Source organism: Heterodontus francisci, chromosome 15, assembly GCF_036365525.1.
Source record: "Heterodontus francisci isolate sHetFra1 chromosome 15, sHetFra1.hap1, whole genome shotgun sequence".
NCBI classification, from domain to species: Eukaryota; Metazoa; Chordata; class Chondrichthyes; order Heterodontiformes; family Heterodontidae; genus Heterodontus; species Heterodontus francisci.
In genome coordinates, this window is record NC_090385.1 from 29,015,389 (window position 1) to 29,028,296 (window position 12,908).

General features: G+C 43.3%; 1 protein-coding gene across 1 annotated transcript in view; it reads left to right on the forward strand.

The window, feature by feature from the left end:
* Window positions 1–12,908, forward strand: part of zgc:92907 (uncharacterized protein LOC436733 homolog) — a 28,296-nt gene that overhangs the window by 905 nt on the left and 14,483 nt on the right. The gene's annotated exons all lie outside the window — the stretch shown is intronic.

Below are 12,908 nucleotides of genomic sequence, written 5' to 3' on the forward strand. Positions count from 1 at the left end.
GTTTCCACCTTAGTTACATTACTCAACTTCGCCCCTGTCTCAGCTCATCTTCCACTGAACCCCTCATCTAAGTCTTTGTTACCTCCAAACTTGACTATTCTGATACACTCCTAGTCAGCCTCTCACGTTTTACCCTACATAAACTTGAGGTCATCCAAAGCTCTGCTGCCATACGAACATATGAATTAGGAGCAAAAGTAGGCCATTTGGCCCCTCTTGCCCACTCTGCCATTCAATAAGATGATGGCTGATCTGTTTGTGTCTCAAATTCCACACTCCCATCTACCCCCGATAACCTTTGATTCCCTTGCCTAACAAGAATCTATCTACCTCCACCTTAAAAATATTCAATGACCCCACTGCCACCACCTTCTGAGGCAGAGAGTTCCAAAGTCGCACAACCCTCTGAGAGATAAAAATTCTCCACATCTCTGTCTTAAAAGCTCAATTCCTAATTTTAAAACAGTGCCCCCTAGTTCTGGACTCACCCATAAGGGAAACATCCTTTCCACATTCACCTTGTCAAAACCATTAAGGATCTTATATATTTCAATCAAGTCACCCCTCGCTCTTCTAAACTCCAGTGAAAAAAAGCCCAGTCTGTCCAACATTTCCTCATAAGACAACCCGCTCATTCCAGGTATCAATGTAGTAGACCACCTCTGAACCACGTCCAATGCATTTACATCCTTCCTTAAACAAAGAGACCAAAACTGCACACAGTATTTGCGATGTGGTCTCACCAATGCCCTGTATAACTGAAGTATAACATCCTTATGTTTATTTTCAATTCCTCTCGTAATAAAGGATAGCATTCCATTAGCCTTCTTTATTACTTGCTGTACCTCCATACTAACGTTTTGTGACTCATGCACCAGAACACCTAGATCCCTCTGCACCTCAGAATTCTGCAGTCATTCTCCGTTTAAGTAGTACTCTGCTTTTTTATTCTTCTTGCCAAAGTGAACAACTTCACATTTTCCCACATTATACTCCATCTGCCAGATTTTTGCCCACTCACTCTGTCAACCTATCTATATCGGTCTGCAACCTCCTTACGTCCTCTTCACAACATACTTTCCTGCCTATCTTTGTGTCATCTGCAAATCTAGCTACCATGCCATCGCTCCCCTCATCTAAGTCATTGATATAAATTGTAAAAAATTGAAACCCCAGCGGGACTCCACTCGTCACATCCTGCCGATCAGAAAAGGTCCCATTTATGCATACTCTCTGTTTTCTACTAGCCAGCCAATCTTCTATCCATGCTAATATGTTAACCTCTACACCATGAGCTCTTACTTTGCACAATAACCTTTTATGTGGCACCTTGTCAAATGCCTTATGGAAATCCAAGTACAATTCGTCAACGGGCTCCCCTTTATCTACAGCGCGTGTTACTCCTTCAAAGAACACCAATCAATTGGTTAAACATGATTTTCCTTTCACAAAACTATGCTGACTATTCCCAATTACCTTGAGTTTTTCTAAGTGCCCAGCTATAGCCTTCTTAATGATTGATTCTAACAACTTCCCCATAACAGATGTCAAGCTAACTGACCTATAGTTACCTGTTTTCTGCCTCCTCCCCTTCTTGAATAGAGGGGTTATATTTGCTACTTTCCAGTCTGATGGAACCTTTCCAGAATCCCAGGAATTTTGAAAACTAACACCAACGCAATTACTACCTCATTAGCCACCTCTTTTCAGACCCTAGGATGAAGCCCACCAGGACCCGTGTATTTGTCAACCTGCAGCTCCATCAGTTTGGTCAGTACTGCTTCCCTGGTGATTGTAATTTCACCAAGTTCCTCTCTTCCTTCCACCTCCTGATTTACAGCTATTACTGGAATTTTTTTGTATCCTCTATAGTGAAGACAGAAGCAAAATATTTGTTCATTTCACCCACCATTTCCTTATTATCTACTATTAACTCGCCATTCTCACTCTCTGGAGGACCAACACTCACTTTACTTACTCTTTTCCATTTTAAATACCAGTAGAAATTTTTGCCTGCTTTTACATTTCTAGCTAGCTTCATTTCATACGCTAATTTCTTCCTTCTGATTAACCTTTGAGTCATTTTCTGTCATTCTTTATATTCTGACTAATCATTTGACCTGCCACTCATCTTTAGACAATTATATGCTTTTTCCTTAAGTTTGATGCTTTCTTTAAATTCTTTTAACTAGTTAACCATGGATGCTAGGTCCTCCCCTTAGAATTTTTCTTTATAGTAGGAATATACTTATCCTGAGTATTCTGAAATATCCCCTTAAATTTCTGTCACTGCTTCTCTATTGATCTATCTCCTAGCCTAGTAACCCAGTTCAGTTCAGTTAGCTCAGCTTTCATGCCCACATAGTTGCCCTTATTTAAGTTTAAAATACTAGTCTTAGACCCACTCTTCTCTCTTTCAAACTGGATATAAAATTCAATCATATTGTGGTCGCTGCTACCTAGAGGTGCCTTGACTCTGAGGGCATTAATTAATCCTGTCACGTTACACAATACCAAGTCTAATATAACCTGTTCTCTGGTTGGTTCCAGATGGACTCACACCAAATACCATTCATCAATCGCCCCTGTACTCGCTGACCTACATTGGCTCCTGGTTAAGCTACACCTTGAATTTAAAATTCTTATCCTTGTTTTCAAATCTCTTCATGGCCTCGCCCCTCACTATCTCTGTAATCTCCTCCATCCCCACAACCCTCCAATATATCTGTGTTCCTCCAATTCTAGCCTCTTGAGCAGCCAATTTTAATCACTCCACCATTGGTGGCCATGCCTTCTGTTGCGAAGGCCCTAATCTCTGGAGTTCCCTCCCTGCACCTCTCCACCTTTCTATCCTCCTTTTAATCACTTCTTAAAACCTACCTCTTTCACCAAGCCTTTGGTTATCTGCCATAATATCTCCTTACGTCACTTGGTGTCCTATTTTGTTTTATAACACTCCTGTGAAACGCCTTCGGACATTTTACGGCATTCAAGGTGCTATATAAATACATGTTGTTATTGTTGACATGGGAGAACTGCATAAATACTTTCAGGGAAGATTTGCAGGGCCATGGGGAAAGAGCAGGGGAGTGGGACTAATTGAATAGCTCAATCAAAGAGCCTATGTAGACACAATAGGCCAAATGGCCTCCTTCTACGCTGTGTGATTCTAAATGGTATGCTGATGTGACTTATGCCTTTGCATCATGTGCTTGTGAATAAACAAGTAAAGATTTGTTCCGAAGAAGGGTCGCTGACCCGAAACGTTAACTCTGCTTCTCTTTCCACAGATGCTGCCAGACCTGCTGAGTGATTCCAGCATTTCTTGTTTTTGTTTCAGATTTCCAGCATCCGCAGTATTTTGCTTTTATTATATAAAGATTTGTTCAGTTTTTTATGTCTGTCCCATTCAATGTTTTTTTACATATAACTGTTCAAAAACTACCCATTTTACAGCTCATAGTCAGATGGTTATTTTGGATTGGTAGTGTCTTCATAGAGAATCATAGAATGGTTACAGCACACAAGAAGGCTATTCAGTCCGTTGTATCTATACCGCTCTCTGCAAGAGCAACTCACCTAGTCCCACTCCCTTGCCTTTACACCGCAGCCCGGCAAAAAAATGTTCTTCAGATAACTATCTAGTTCTCTTTTGAAGGCATCGATTGAATCTGCCTCCACCATACCCTCAGGCAGTGCATTCCAGATCCTAACCATTTGCTGCATAAATATGTATTTCATCCTGTCACTTTGCTTCTTTTTGCTAATCAGGTTAAATCAGTGTCCTCTGGTCCTGAAACCTTTGGTCAGTGAGAACAGTTTCTCCCTATCTACTCTGTCCAGACCCCTCATGATTTTGAGCACCTCTATCAAATCTCCTCTTAATCTTCTCTTCTCCCAGGAGAACAGAGCCAGCTTTTCCAAGCTATCCACGTAACTGAATTCCTCACTGCTGGAGCCATTCTTGTGAATCTTTGCTGCACCCTCTCCAATGCTTTAACATCCTTCTGAAAGTGTGGCGCTGTCACGTTCACGAGACGTGCAGCGATGGAAATACAAAAAATAAACTGATGAGTTGAAAAATTAGGACAGTTTTAAAAGACTGGTACATTTGCTTTCAACAAGATGGAGGACATACTCACATGACAAGTACCACCCCTGCACTACAATACACAACCATGTCAACAAGAACGAAAACCAATTAACCCCATCCACATGGAAATGAGACAGCTTATCACACATGGATGTGAGCTATATCTTCCTTGGCCTCTTGGCTCGAGAGACATTGCGTACGCGCCTAGAGGTGGTCAGTGGTTTGTGAAGCAGCGCCTGGAGTGGCTATAAAGGCCAATTCTAGAGTGACAGACTCTTCCACAGGCGCTGCAGATAAAATTGGTTGTCAGGGCTGTTGCACAGTTGGCTCTCTCCTTGCACTTCTGTCTTTTTTCCTGCCTACTGCTAAGTCTCTTCGACTCGCCACTCTTTAGCCCCGCCTTTATGGCTGTCTGCCAGCTCCGACGATCACTGGCAATTGACTCCCAGGACTTGTGGTCAATGTCACAGGACTTCATGTCGCGTTTGCAGATGTCTTTAAAGCGGAGACATGGACGGCCGGTGTGTCTGATACCAGTGACGAGCTCGCTGTACAATGCGTCCTTGGGGATCCTGCCATCTTCCATGCGGCTCACATGGCCAAGCCATCTCAAGTGACTCTGGCTCAGTAGGGTGTATGTGCCGGGGATGTTGGCCGCCTCGAGGACTTCTGCGTTGGAGATACGGTCCTGCCACCTGATGCCAAGGATTCTTCGGAGGCAGCGAAGATGGAATGAGTTGAGACGTCGCTCTGGGCTGACATACGTTGTCCAGGCTTCGCTGCCGTAGAGCAAGGTACTGAGGACACAGGCTTGAAACACTCGGACTTTTGTGTTCTGTGTCAGTGCGCCATTTTCCCACACTCTCTTGGCCAGTCTGGAAATAGCAGCAGACGCCTTTCCCATGCGTTTGTTGATTTCTGCATCGAGAGGCAGGTTACTGGTGATAGTTGAGCATAGGTATGAGAACTCTTCAACCACTTCCAGAGCATGGTCGCCGATATTGATGGATGGAGCAGTTCTGACGTCCTGTCCCATGATGTTCGTTTTCTTGAGGCTGATGATTAGGCCAAATTCGTTGCAGGTAGCCTCAATCCTGTCGATGAGTCTGTGCAGACACGCCTCTGTGTGGGATGTTAATGCAGCATCATCAGCAAAGTTCCCTGATGAGGACCTTCCGTACTTCGGTCTTCGCTCTAAGACGGGCAAGGTTGAACAACCTGCCATCTGATCTTGTGTGGAGGAAAGTTCCTTCTTCTGAGGGAGCAGTAGTGAGAAGAAGATCCCAAACAGTGTAGGTGCAGGAACACAGCCCTGTTTCACGCCATTCAGAATAGGAAAGGGCTCTGATGAGGCACCACTATGGTGAATTGTGCCTTTCATATTGTCATGGAATGAGGTGATGATACTTAGTAACTTTGGTGGACATCCGATCTTTGCTAGTAGTCTGAGGAGACCACGTCTGCTGACGAGGTCGAAGGCTTTGGTGCGATCTATGAAAGCAACTTAGCGGGGCATCTGTTGTTCACGGCATTTTTCCTGTAGCTGGCAAAGGGAGAACAGCATGTCAATGGTGGATCTCTCTGCTGGAAATCCGCACTGTGCCTCAGGGTAGACACGCTCAGCCAGCTTCTGGAGCCTGTTTAAAACGACTCGAGCGAAGACATTCCCCACTCTGCTGAGCAGGGAGATTCCACGGTAGTTGTTGCAGTCACCGCGGTCACCCTTGTTCTTATAGAGGGTGATGATATTGGCATCACGCATGTCCTGTGGTACTGCTCCCTCATCCCAGCACAGGCAAAGCAGTTCATGGAGTGCTGCGAGTATAGCAGGCTTGACACTCTTGATTATTTCAGGGGTAATGCCATCCTTTCCAGGGGCTTTTCCACTGGCTAGAGAATCAATGGCATCACTAAGTTCCGATTTTGTTGGCTGTTCGTCCAGCATGACTGGCGGAGACTGGGCTGCATTGAGTGCGATATCAGTGACATCATTTTCCCTGGAGTACAGTTCTAGGTAGTGCTCCACCCAGTGGTTCATTTGCTTGCGTTGGTCCATGATCGATTCCCATGATTTAGTAACAAATTTATTTATGTTTAGATTTATACAAAACGAGCTAAAACATAGACACTCTCAGACTCTACGTTTCCAATACCCTTCACCATAATATAGTGTGAACAGCGCTCATATGATCAACATGGGGCCTTCAAAAACCATTTTACCAGCCCATCAAGAACTGAGACCCATAGGCACATGGGCGAAACTATTTCTTAATGAGTTTACCTTTTAATGGTAATCATTTTGAAGAACAAAGAAGTCTTTCCAGTTCAGCCATCGACATCAACATTAGCCTGGTCTCTCTCCAACCACATGCTCAACATCAAAGGTTATCTTGAATTTCAGCACAAGGCTGAGAGGGGGGCTAGTTCCAGCTAACATTTGAGCCCTGCTGAGACAAGTTGAAAGCCAAATGCAGCAGAGAAAAGAGAATGCCTTTTTAAAAACCACTCCTCCACCTGTGAAAACTGAACTAAGAACATCAGCACCATCTTCAAACGGAAGTGAACCGCCAGAAGTCTTTAGCCATCCAGAAAATACAAGACAACCAGCAAACAGACCTGCAACTTTAAAAGTCACCTTCTGAGGGGATCCCACAGGTTTTCCTGAAACAACAGACTTTTACAGCTTGAACTCTTAACAGCTCTTACCCTTTACCTTCTATCTATCTCTACTTGAGTGTGCTTGTGAGAGTGAATGCGTGCATGGGTGGTGTTGCGGTCATTTCGGGTGATCAATATTGTTCAATACATATTTAATCTTCTTTTTTAAACCTACGAGTAAACCTGACCCTGTCTGTTTATTTGGCAAACAAACACAGGGACTGAAACACTAATTTAAACAAAACATTCTCTGTGGTCAGTTGGGACGTGGACAGTGGAAACTACCCACGCCATCACCCAAATGGCCATAGCATGCCCAGAACTGAACACAATACTCCAATTGAGGCTGAACTAGTGTTTTATCCAGGTTTATCATAACTTCCTTGTTTTTTATTCTATGTCCCTATTTATAAAGCCCAGGATCCCATATGCTTTGTTAACCACTTTCTCAACCTGCCCTTCAAAGATTTGTGCACATATACCCCCAGCTCTGCACCTGCACACCCTTTAGAATTGTGCCCTTTAATTTATATTGCTTCTCCTCATCTTCCTACCAAAATGAATCACTTCACTCTTTTCTGAATTAAATTTCATCTGCCACTTGTCTGCCTATTCCACCAGTCTGTCGATATCCTCATGAAGCTTATCCCTATCCTCCTCACGGTTCATAATACTTTCAAGTTTTGTGTCAGCCTCAAATTTTGAAATTGTGCCCTGTACACCCAAATCTAGGCCATTAATCTCTATCAAGAAAATCAGGGTTCCCAACACTGACCCCTGGGGAACGCCTCTATATACAATCCTCCAGCCCAAAAAACAACCATTCACAACTACTCTGTTTCCTGTCACTCAGTCAATTTTGTATCCATGTTGCTACTGTCCTGTTTATTCCACAAGCTTTAATTTTGCTGACAAGCCTATTATATGGCACTTTATCAAATGCCTATTGGAAGTCCATGTACACCACATCAACTACATTATCCTCATCAACCCTCTCCGTTACCTCATCAAAAAACTCAAGTTAAGTCAGTTAAACAGTCAGTTTGCCCTTAACAAATCGTTGCTGGCTTTCTTAATTCATCCAAGGGTATAACATTTCTAATTTTCCAGTCCTCTGGCACCACACCTGTATCTAAGGAGGATGGGAAATTACGGGTCAGTGCCTCTGCAATTTCCACCCTTACTTCTCGAAGTATCTTTGGATGCATCTTATCTATTCCTGGTGACTTATCAATTTTTAAGTATGGCCAGCCTATCTGATATCTCCTCTTTATCAATTTTTAGCCCATCCAGTGTCTCAACTACCTCCTTTCACCGTGACCTGGGCAGCATCTTCTTCCTTAGGAAAGACTGATACGTAGTATTCATTTAGTACTTCAGTTACGCCCCAGCCTCCATGCATTAATCCCCTTTTAGGTCCCTATTTGGCCACACATCGCCTTTTACTATTTATATGCATGTAGAAGACATTTATATTCCCTTTTATATTAGCTGCGAGTCTCTTCGCATACTCTCTCTTTGCTTCTCTTATTTGTTTTATCACTCCCCCTCTGAACCTTCTATATTTAGCCTGGTTCTCAGTTGTATTATCCACCTGACATCTGTCATAAGCACCCTTTATCCGCTTCATCTTAATCTCTATCTCTTTTATCACCCAGGAAGCTCTGGATTGGTGTGCCCTTCCTTTCCTCCTCTTGGGAATGTACCTTGACTGTACCCAACCATCTCCTCTTTAAAAGCAGCCCATTGCTCAGTTACAGTTTTGTCTTCCAATCTTTGATTTTACTTGAGCCAGATCCGTTCTCACTCCATTGAAGTTGGCCTTCCCCCAATAAATTATCTTTACTCTGCTTGCTCCTTGTCCTTTTCCATAGCTAAACTAAACCTTATGTCCCCCTATTGTCACTTGATTCACTTGACACACCTCATTCCCCAGTACCAGATCCAGCAATGCCTCCTTTCTCATTGGACTGGAAACATGCTGATGTAAAAAGTTCTCCCAAACACATTCTAGAAACTCTTGTCCCTCTCTGCCTTTTACAGTCTATGTTCGGATAATTAAACTCCCCCATTATCACTACTCTATAATTTTTGCAACTCTGTCATTTCCTTGCAAATTTGTTCTTCTATATTTGTCCCACTAGTTGGTAGCCTATAGAATACCCCCAGCAATATAATGGTACCTCTATTGTTTCTTAGCTCTAACCAAATAGATTCTGTCCTTGACCCCTCTTGGACGTCCTCTCTCTCCAGCACTGTAATGCTGTCCTTTATCAATATAGCTAACCCTCCTTCTTCCCTTCCTATCTTTCCTGAACACTTTGTATCCAAGAATATTTAGTATCCAGTTCTGCCCTTTTTTGAACCAGGTCTCTTGGGCTCCAGACTTCAGAGCGGCATTGGTCTTACTGTGGTGCATCCACAAAGCTAAGGGTTTCATGAATAGCCCATTTATAGATGTGCTCATCCTGCAGCTTAAGAGTATACAGGCAGAGCGGGAATGGGTGGCTGCCAGGCAGTCAAGAAGGACCGGGCAGGTGGTGCAGAAGTCCCCTGAATGCATCTCACCAACTAGTATTCCGTTCCGAATACTGGTAAGATTGATGGTTGATCTGGGGTGTGCAGCCAGAATCGAGACCGCGGCTAGCTCGGCTGTACCTGACGGCAGGAGGAAGATTGGAAAAACAATAGTGATAGGGGCAACAAAAACAAGAAATGCTGGATTCACTCAGCAGGTCTGGCAGCATCTGTGGAAAGAGAAGCAGAGTTAACGTTTCGGGTCAGTGACCCTTCTTCGGAACTGACAAATATTAGAAAAGTCACAGATTATAAACAAGTGAGGTGGGGGTTGGGCAAGAGATAACAAAGGAGAAGGTGCAGATTGGACCAGGCCACGTGATAGGGGATTCCCCTCCTGCTCCGCTTCACACTATACCCGACCTGAGTAATCCTGGTCTGCTTCACACTGCTCCAATCCTGGTCTGCTTCATACTGCTCCCGTATTGCATCACAGTGATCCCAACCTGCCACACACTGCTCTGATCCCGGTCTGCTGAATGCTGCGCTGATCCCTGTCTCAGCCCCTCATCTCACCTGAACTTAAAATGGGAAAAGAAACTGCCTTGCTTGTTGTAAGGGTAGATATCTCACATTCAAGTTTGAGCAAATGAGGTAGGACTTCGACCAGCTGCTGCTCCTGTCCTGAATTCTGGGGATGTAGTCATTCACATCACCTGATTGTGCAGTACTGTTGCAGGCATAAGCACCAGGCAACCGTCCCATGAAAGCAGCAGTTCCTGGAATGGCAGAGGGCCCCTCCAAAAGGAAGTGCCCAGAGGTGGTATATGAAGATGCAGCTGAGCAAAATCTTTTAAGAATTAATGTCCATATGAATGAATGCCCAGTATGTAGGCCCATAATGCTATCTTTTCCAGCTTTCAAGAGGCAAAGCTTCACTTGAAACACTGCGATACTATGGAAGAATTACCAAGATAGGCCAGGAATGCCCCCAGAAAACCCTAAAAGTTGCTTTATGACATTAAAAGGGCAGGCCTAAGAAACAACTGTGACCTTGGAGTGCAGCTTTTTTTAAAAACTTTTCTTCAATGGAGCGGAAATTGTTAGATCTCGCACCTTTTTCCCACCCCTCATTTATAGTCTCCAAAATAATTTGGTATAAGTATGGTTCAGTTGGTGATACACCCACCTCTGAATTAGAAGATTGTGGAACAAACCCCATTTCAGCATTTTAAATGTATAATTTTGGCTAGCACTCTAGTGTAATACTAAGGGAGTGGTCTCCGTTGAAAGAGGAGTTAAACTGAGGCCCCTGTTGCCTGTTGAGATGCCTCAGGTGAATGTTAGAGATCCTATGGCATTATTTGAAGAGCAGCAACTTCTCCAGGTGAACTGACTAACACCTCTCAATTAACACCACCAAAAACAGGTTAACTGGCCATTCGTCTGATTGCTTTTTGTGGAATTTTTTTTTTTAGATTAGAGATACAGCACTGAAACAGGCCCTTCGGCCCACCGAGTCAGTGCCGACCATCAACCACCCATTTATACTAATCCTACACTAATCCCATGTTCCTACCAAACATCCCCACCTGTCCCTATATTTCCCTACCACCTACCTATACTAGTGACAATTTATAATGGCCAATTTACCTGCCAATCTTGAATGCAAAATAGCTGCCGCATTTCTCTGTGTAACAGTGGTCACTGCACATGAAAGCAATTCAAAGTTTCTGGTTAGGGAATGAATTGAATTCAGGGAATGAAAAACAGACCTTTGGGATCCCACTGGTGACATTTGCGCAGGCTGATGGCAATTCCTATACCACCCCACTCTGGGTTCCATCAGTTAATTATTTTCAGTACCAGCCTTATCAGAGGAAATCAAAAGCCTTACTTGTTGCGTGTTGTTGTGCTAATAGCCTTGCAGGGCGTTCTAGAGAAAGGCTCAGGTAAAGGTTAACTCAGCACTCTTTATAATTTACATTATACTATATACACACTCCACAAGCCACCGAAGCTAGCATCCTCTGTGCTGCTCCTTCTTCTTCTTCTCCAGCCTATCTCATGTGACTGTTACATCATCCCTCTTACAGCGGGAGGGGCCTCTCTTACTGTCTTCTATATTAACCCTTTACATCCTTATACTACATCTCCCCCAAGTCTTTATCCAACATTTTTCCAATCATATATACATTTATGACTTCCCTACTATGCTGTCTACCCCCAAATCTCTGACTTTACAGATTCAGTCTCATCGAAGGTTTGACAACTCTCCCCGATCTAGTTGTAATCTATCTGGAACGATCAGTAATCTTCGTAGTAAGTCTGGGTTGTTGACTTGGTTTTATGTTTCTGTGGGTTGTAATATTTCATTTGGTTTGAGTTTGTTCATCTTTATCTGGATCTTGCAGATGGATTACTGGCTGTTGCTTTTGTGGAATAGGAATGATATTCTTCCGATTCCGTCGTATGTTCCCTTCAGTCGTTCGTATAGCATACGATTGCTGATAGTCCTCATGTTTATGGATTACTGTACCTTCCCTTTCCAGGTCACATATCCAGACTTTTTGACCATTGTTTAATTTGGGTAAGCTTCTCGCTCGAAATCTATTATAATTCCCGGTTTGTTTCCTTCTGTAGGAGTTTTCTCTTTCACAAACCCTTTCGTAGTCTTGAGTCTTCAACCCAGGAAATAATTGTTGAGGCAATACTGGAAGCTGTGTTCTTAGCATCCTTCCCATTAGTAATTCAGCTGGTGATAATCCACACATCAGCAGCATTGAATTTGGTGTGAGATAGGAAGATCTTCAGTTTTCTTGAGTAAATATTTTATAGTTCGCACACCTCGGCCTGCTTTGCCATTGGACTGCAGATACCTCAGTGAGCCCATAAGATGCTGAAAGCGCATCTTCACAGCAAACTGCGTAAATCATTCGTTCACGAACTGTGATTCGTTGTCTGATAATATTTCATCCGGAATCGCATGTGTCGCGACGATGTCTTGAAGGATTCTGATAACTACCTCGATAATTGTCGGGCTTCTATCCACCTGGAACAGTAGTCGATAATGATTATGTTTGGTGGGAAGTCATACATGAATAAATCTATGCCTCGCCTTTGCCAAGGTCTAGTTGGAAATTGGGTAGTCAACAGCAGTTCGCGCTCTTCTGCCTTCTGTGTCACGCATGTCTGACAGTTGTTGATCATGGTCTCGATCTCCTTAGATATCCCAGGCCACCATACCAAAGATTGTCCCCTCGCTGTGCACTGGGTTATTCCCAAATAGCCTTGATGTAAACAATCTAAGATATCGGATCCCATTGAAGTAGAAATAACAATTCTGTCATTGTAAACTAATAAGTTGTCAATTATGGTAAAGTATTTCCTATACTCATGGAATGTCTTCATTGTTCTCCCTCCTGGACTTTCTTGTGGCCATCCATATGTACAATATTGTATATTGTGGATGCACTCTTAGTCATTCTTCCGTGCTTTCATATTTCTTGCAACTTCTGTGTGCTTTCAGGTCAATTTTGTGCTGTGTGTTACGAATATGATTCGATATAATGTATAAACTTCATGTCTTCCTGTGTTGGATGATCTACGGTTACCTTCGATAATGCATCGGCTGACAATT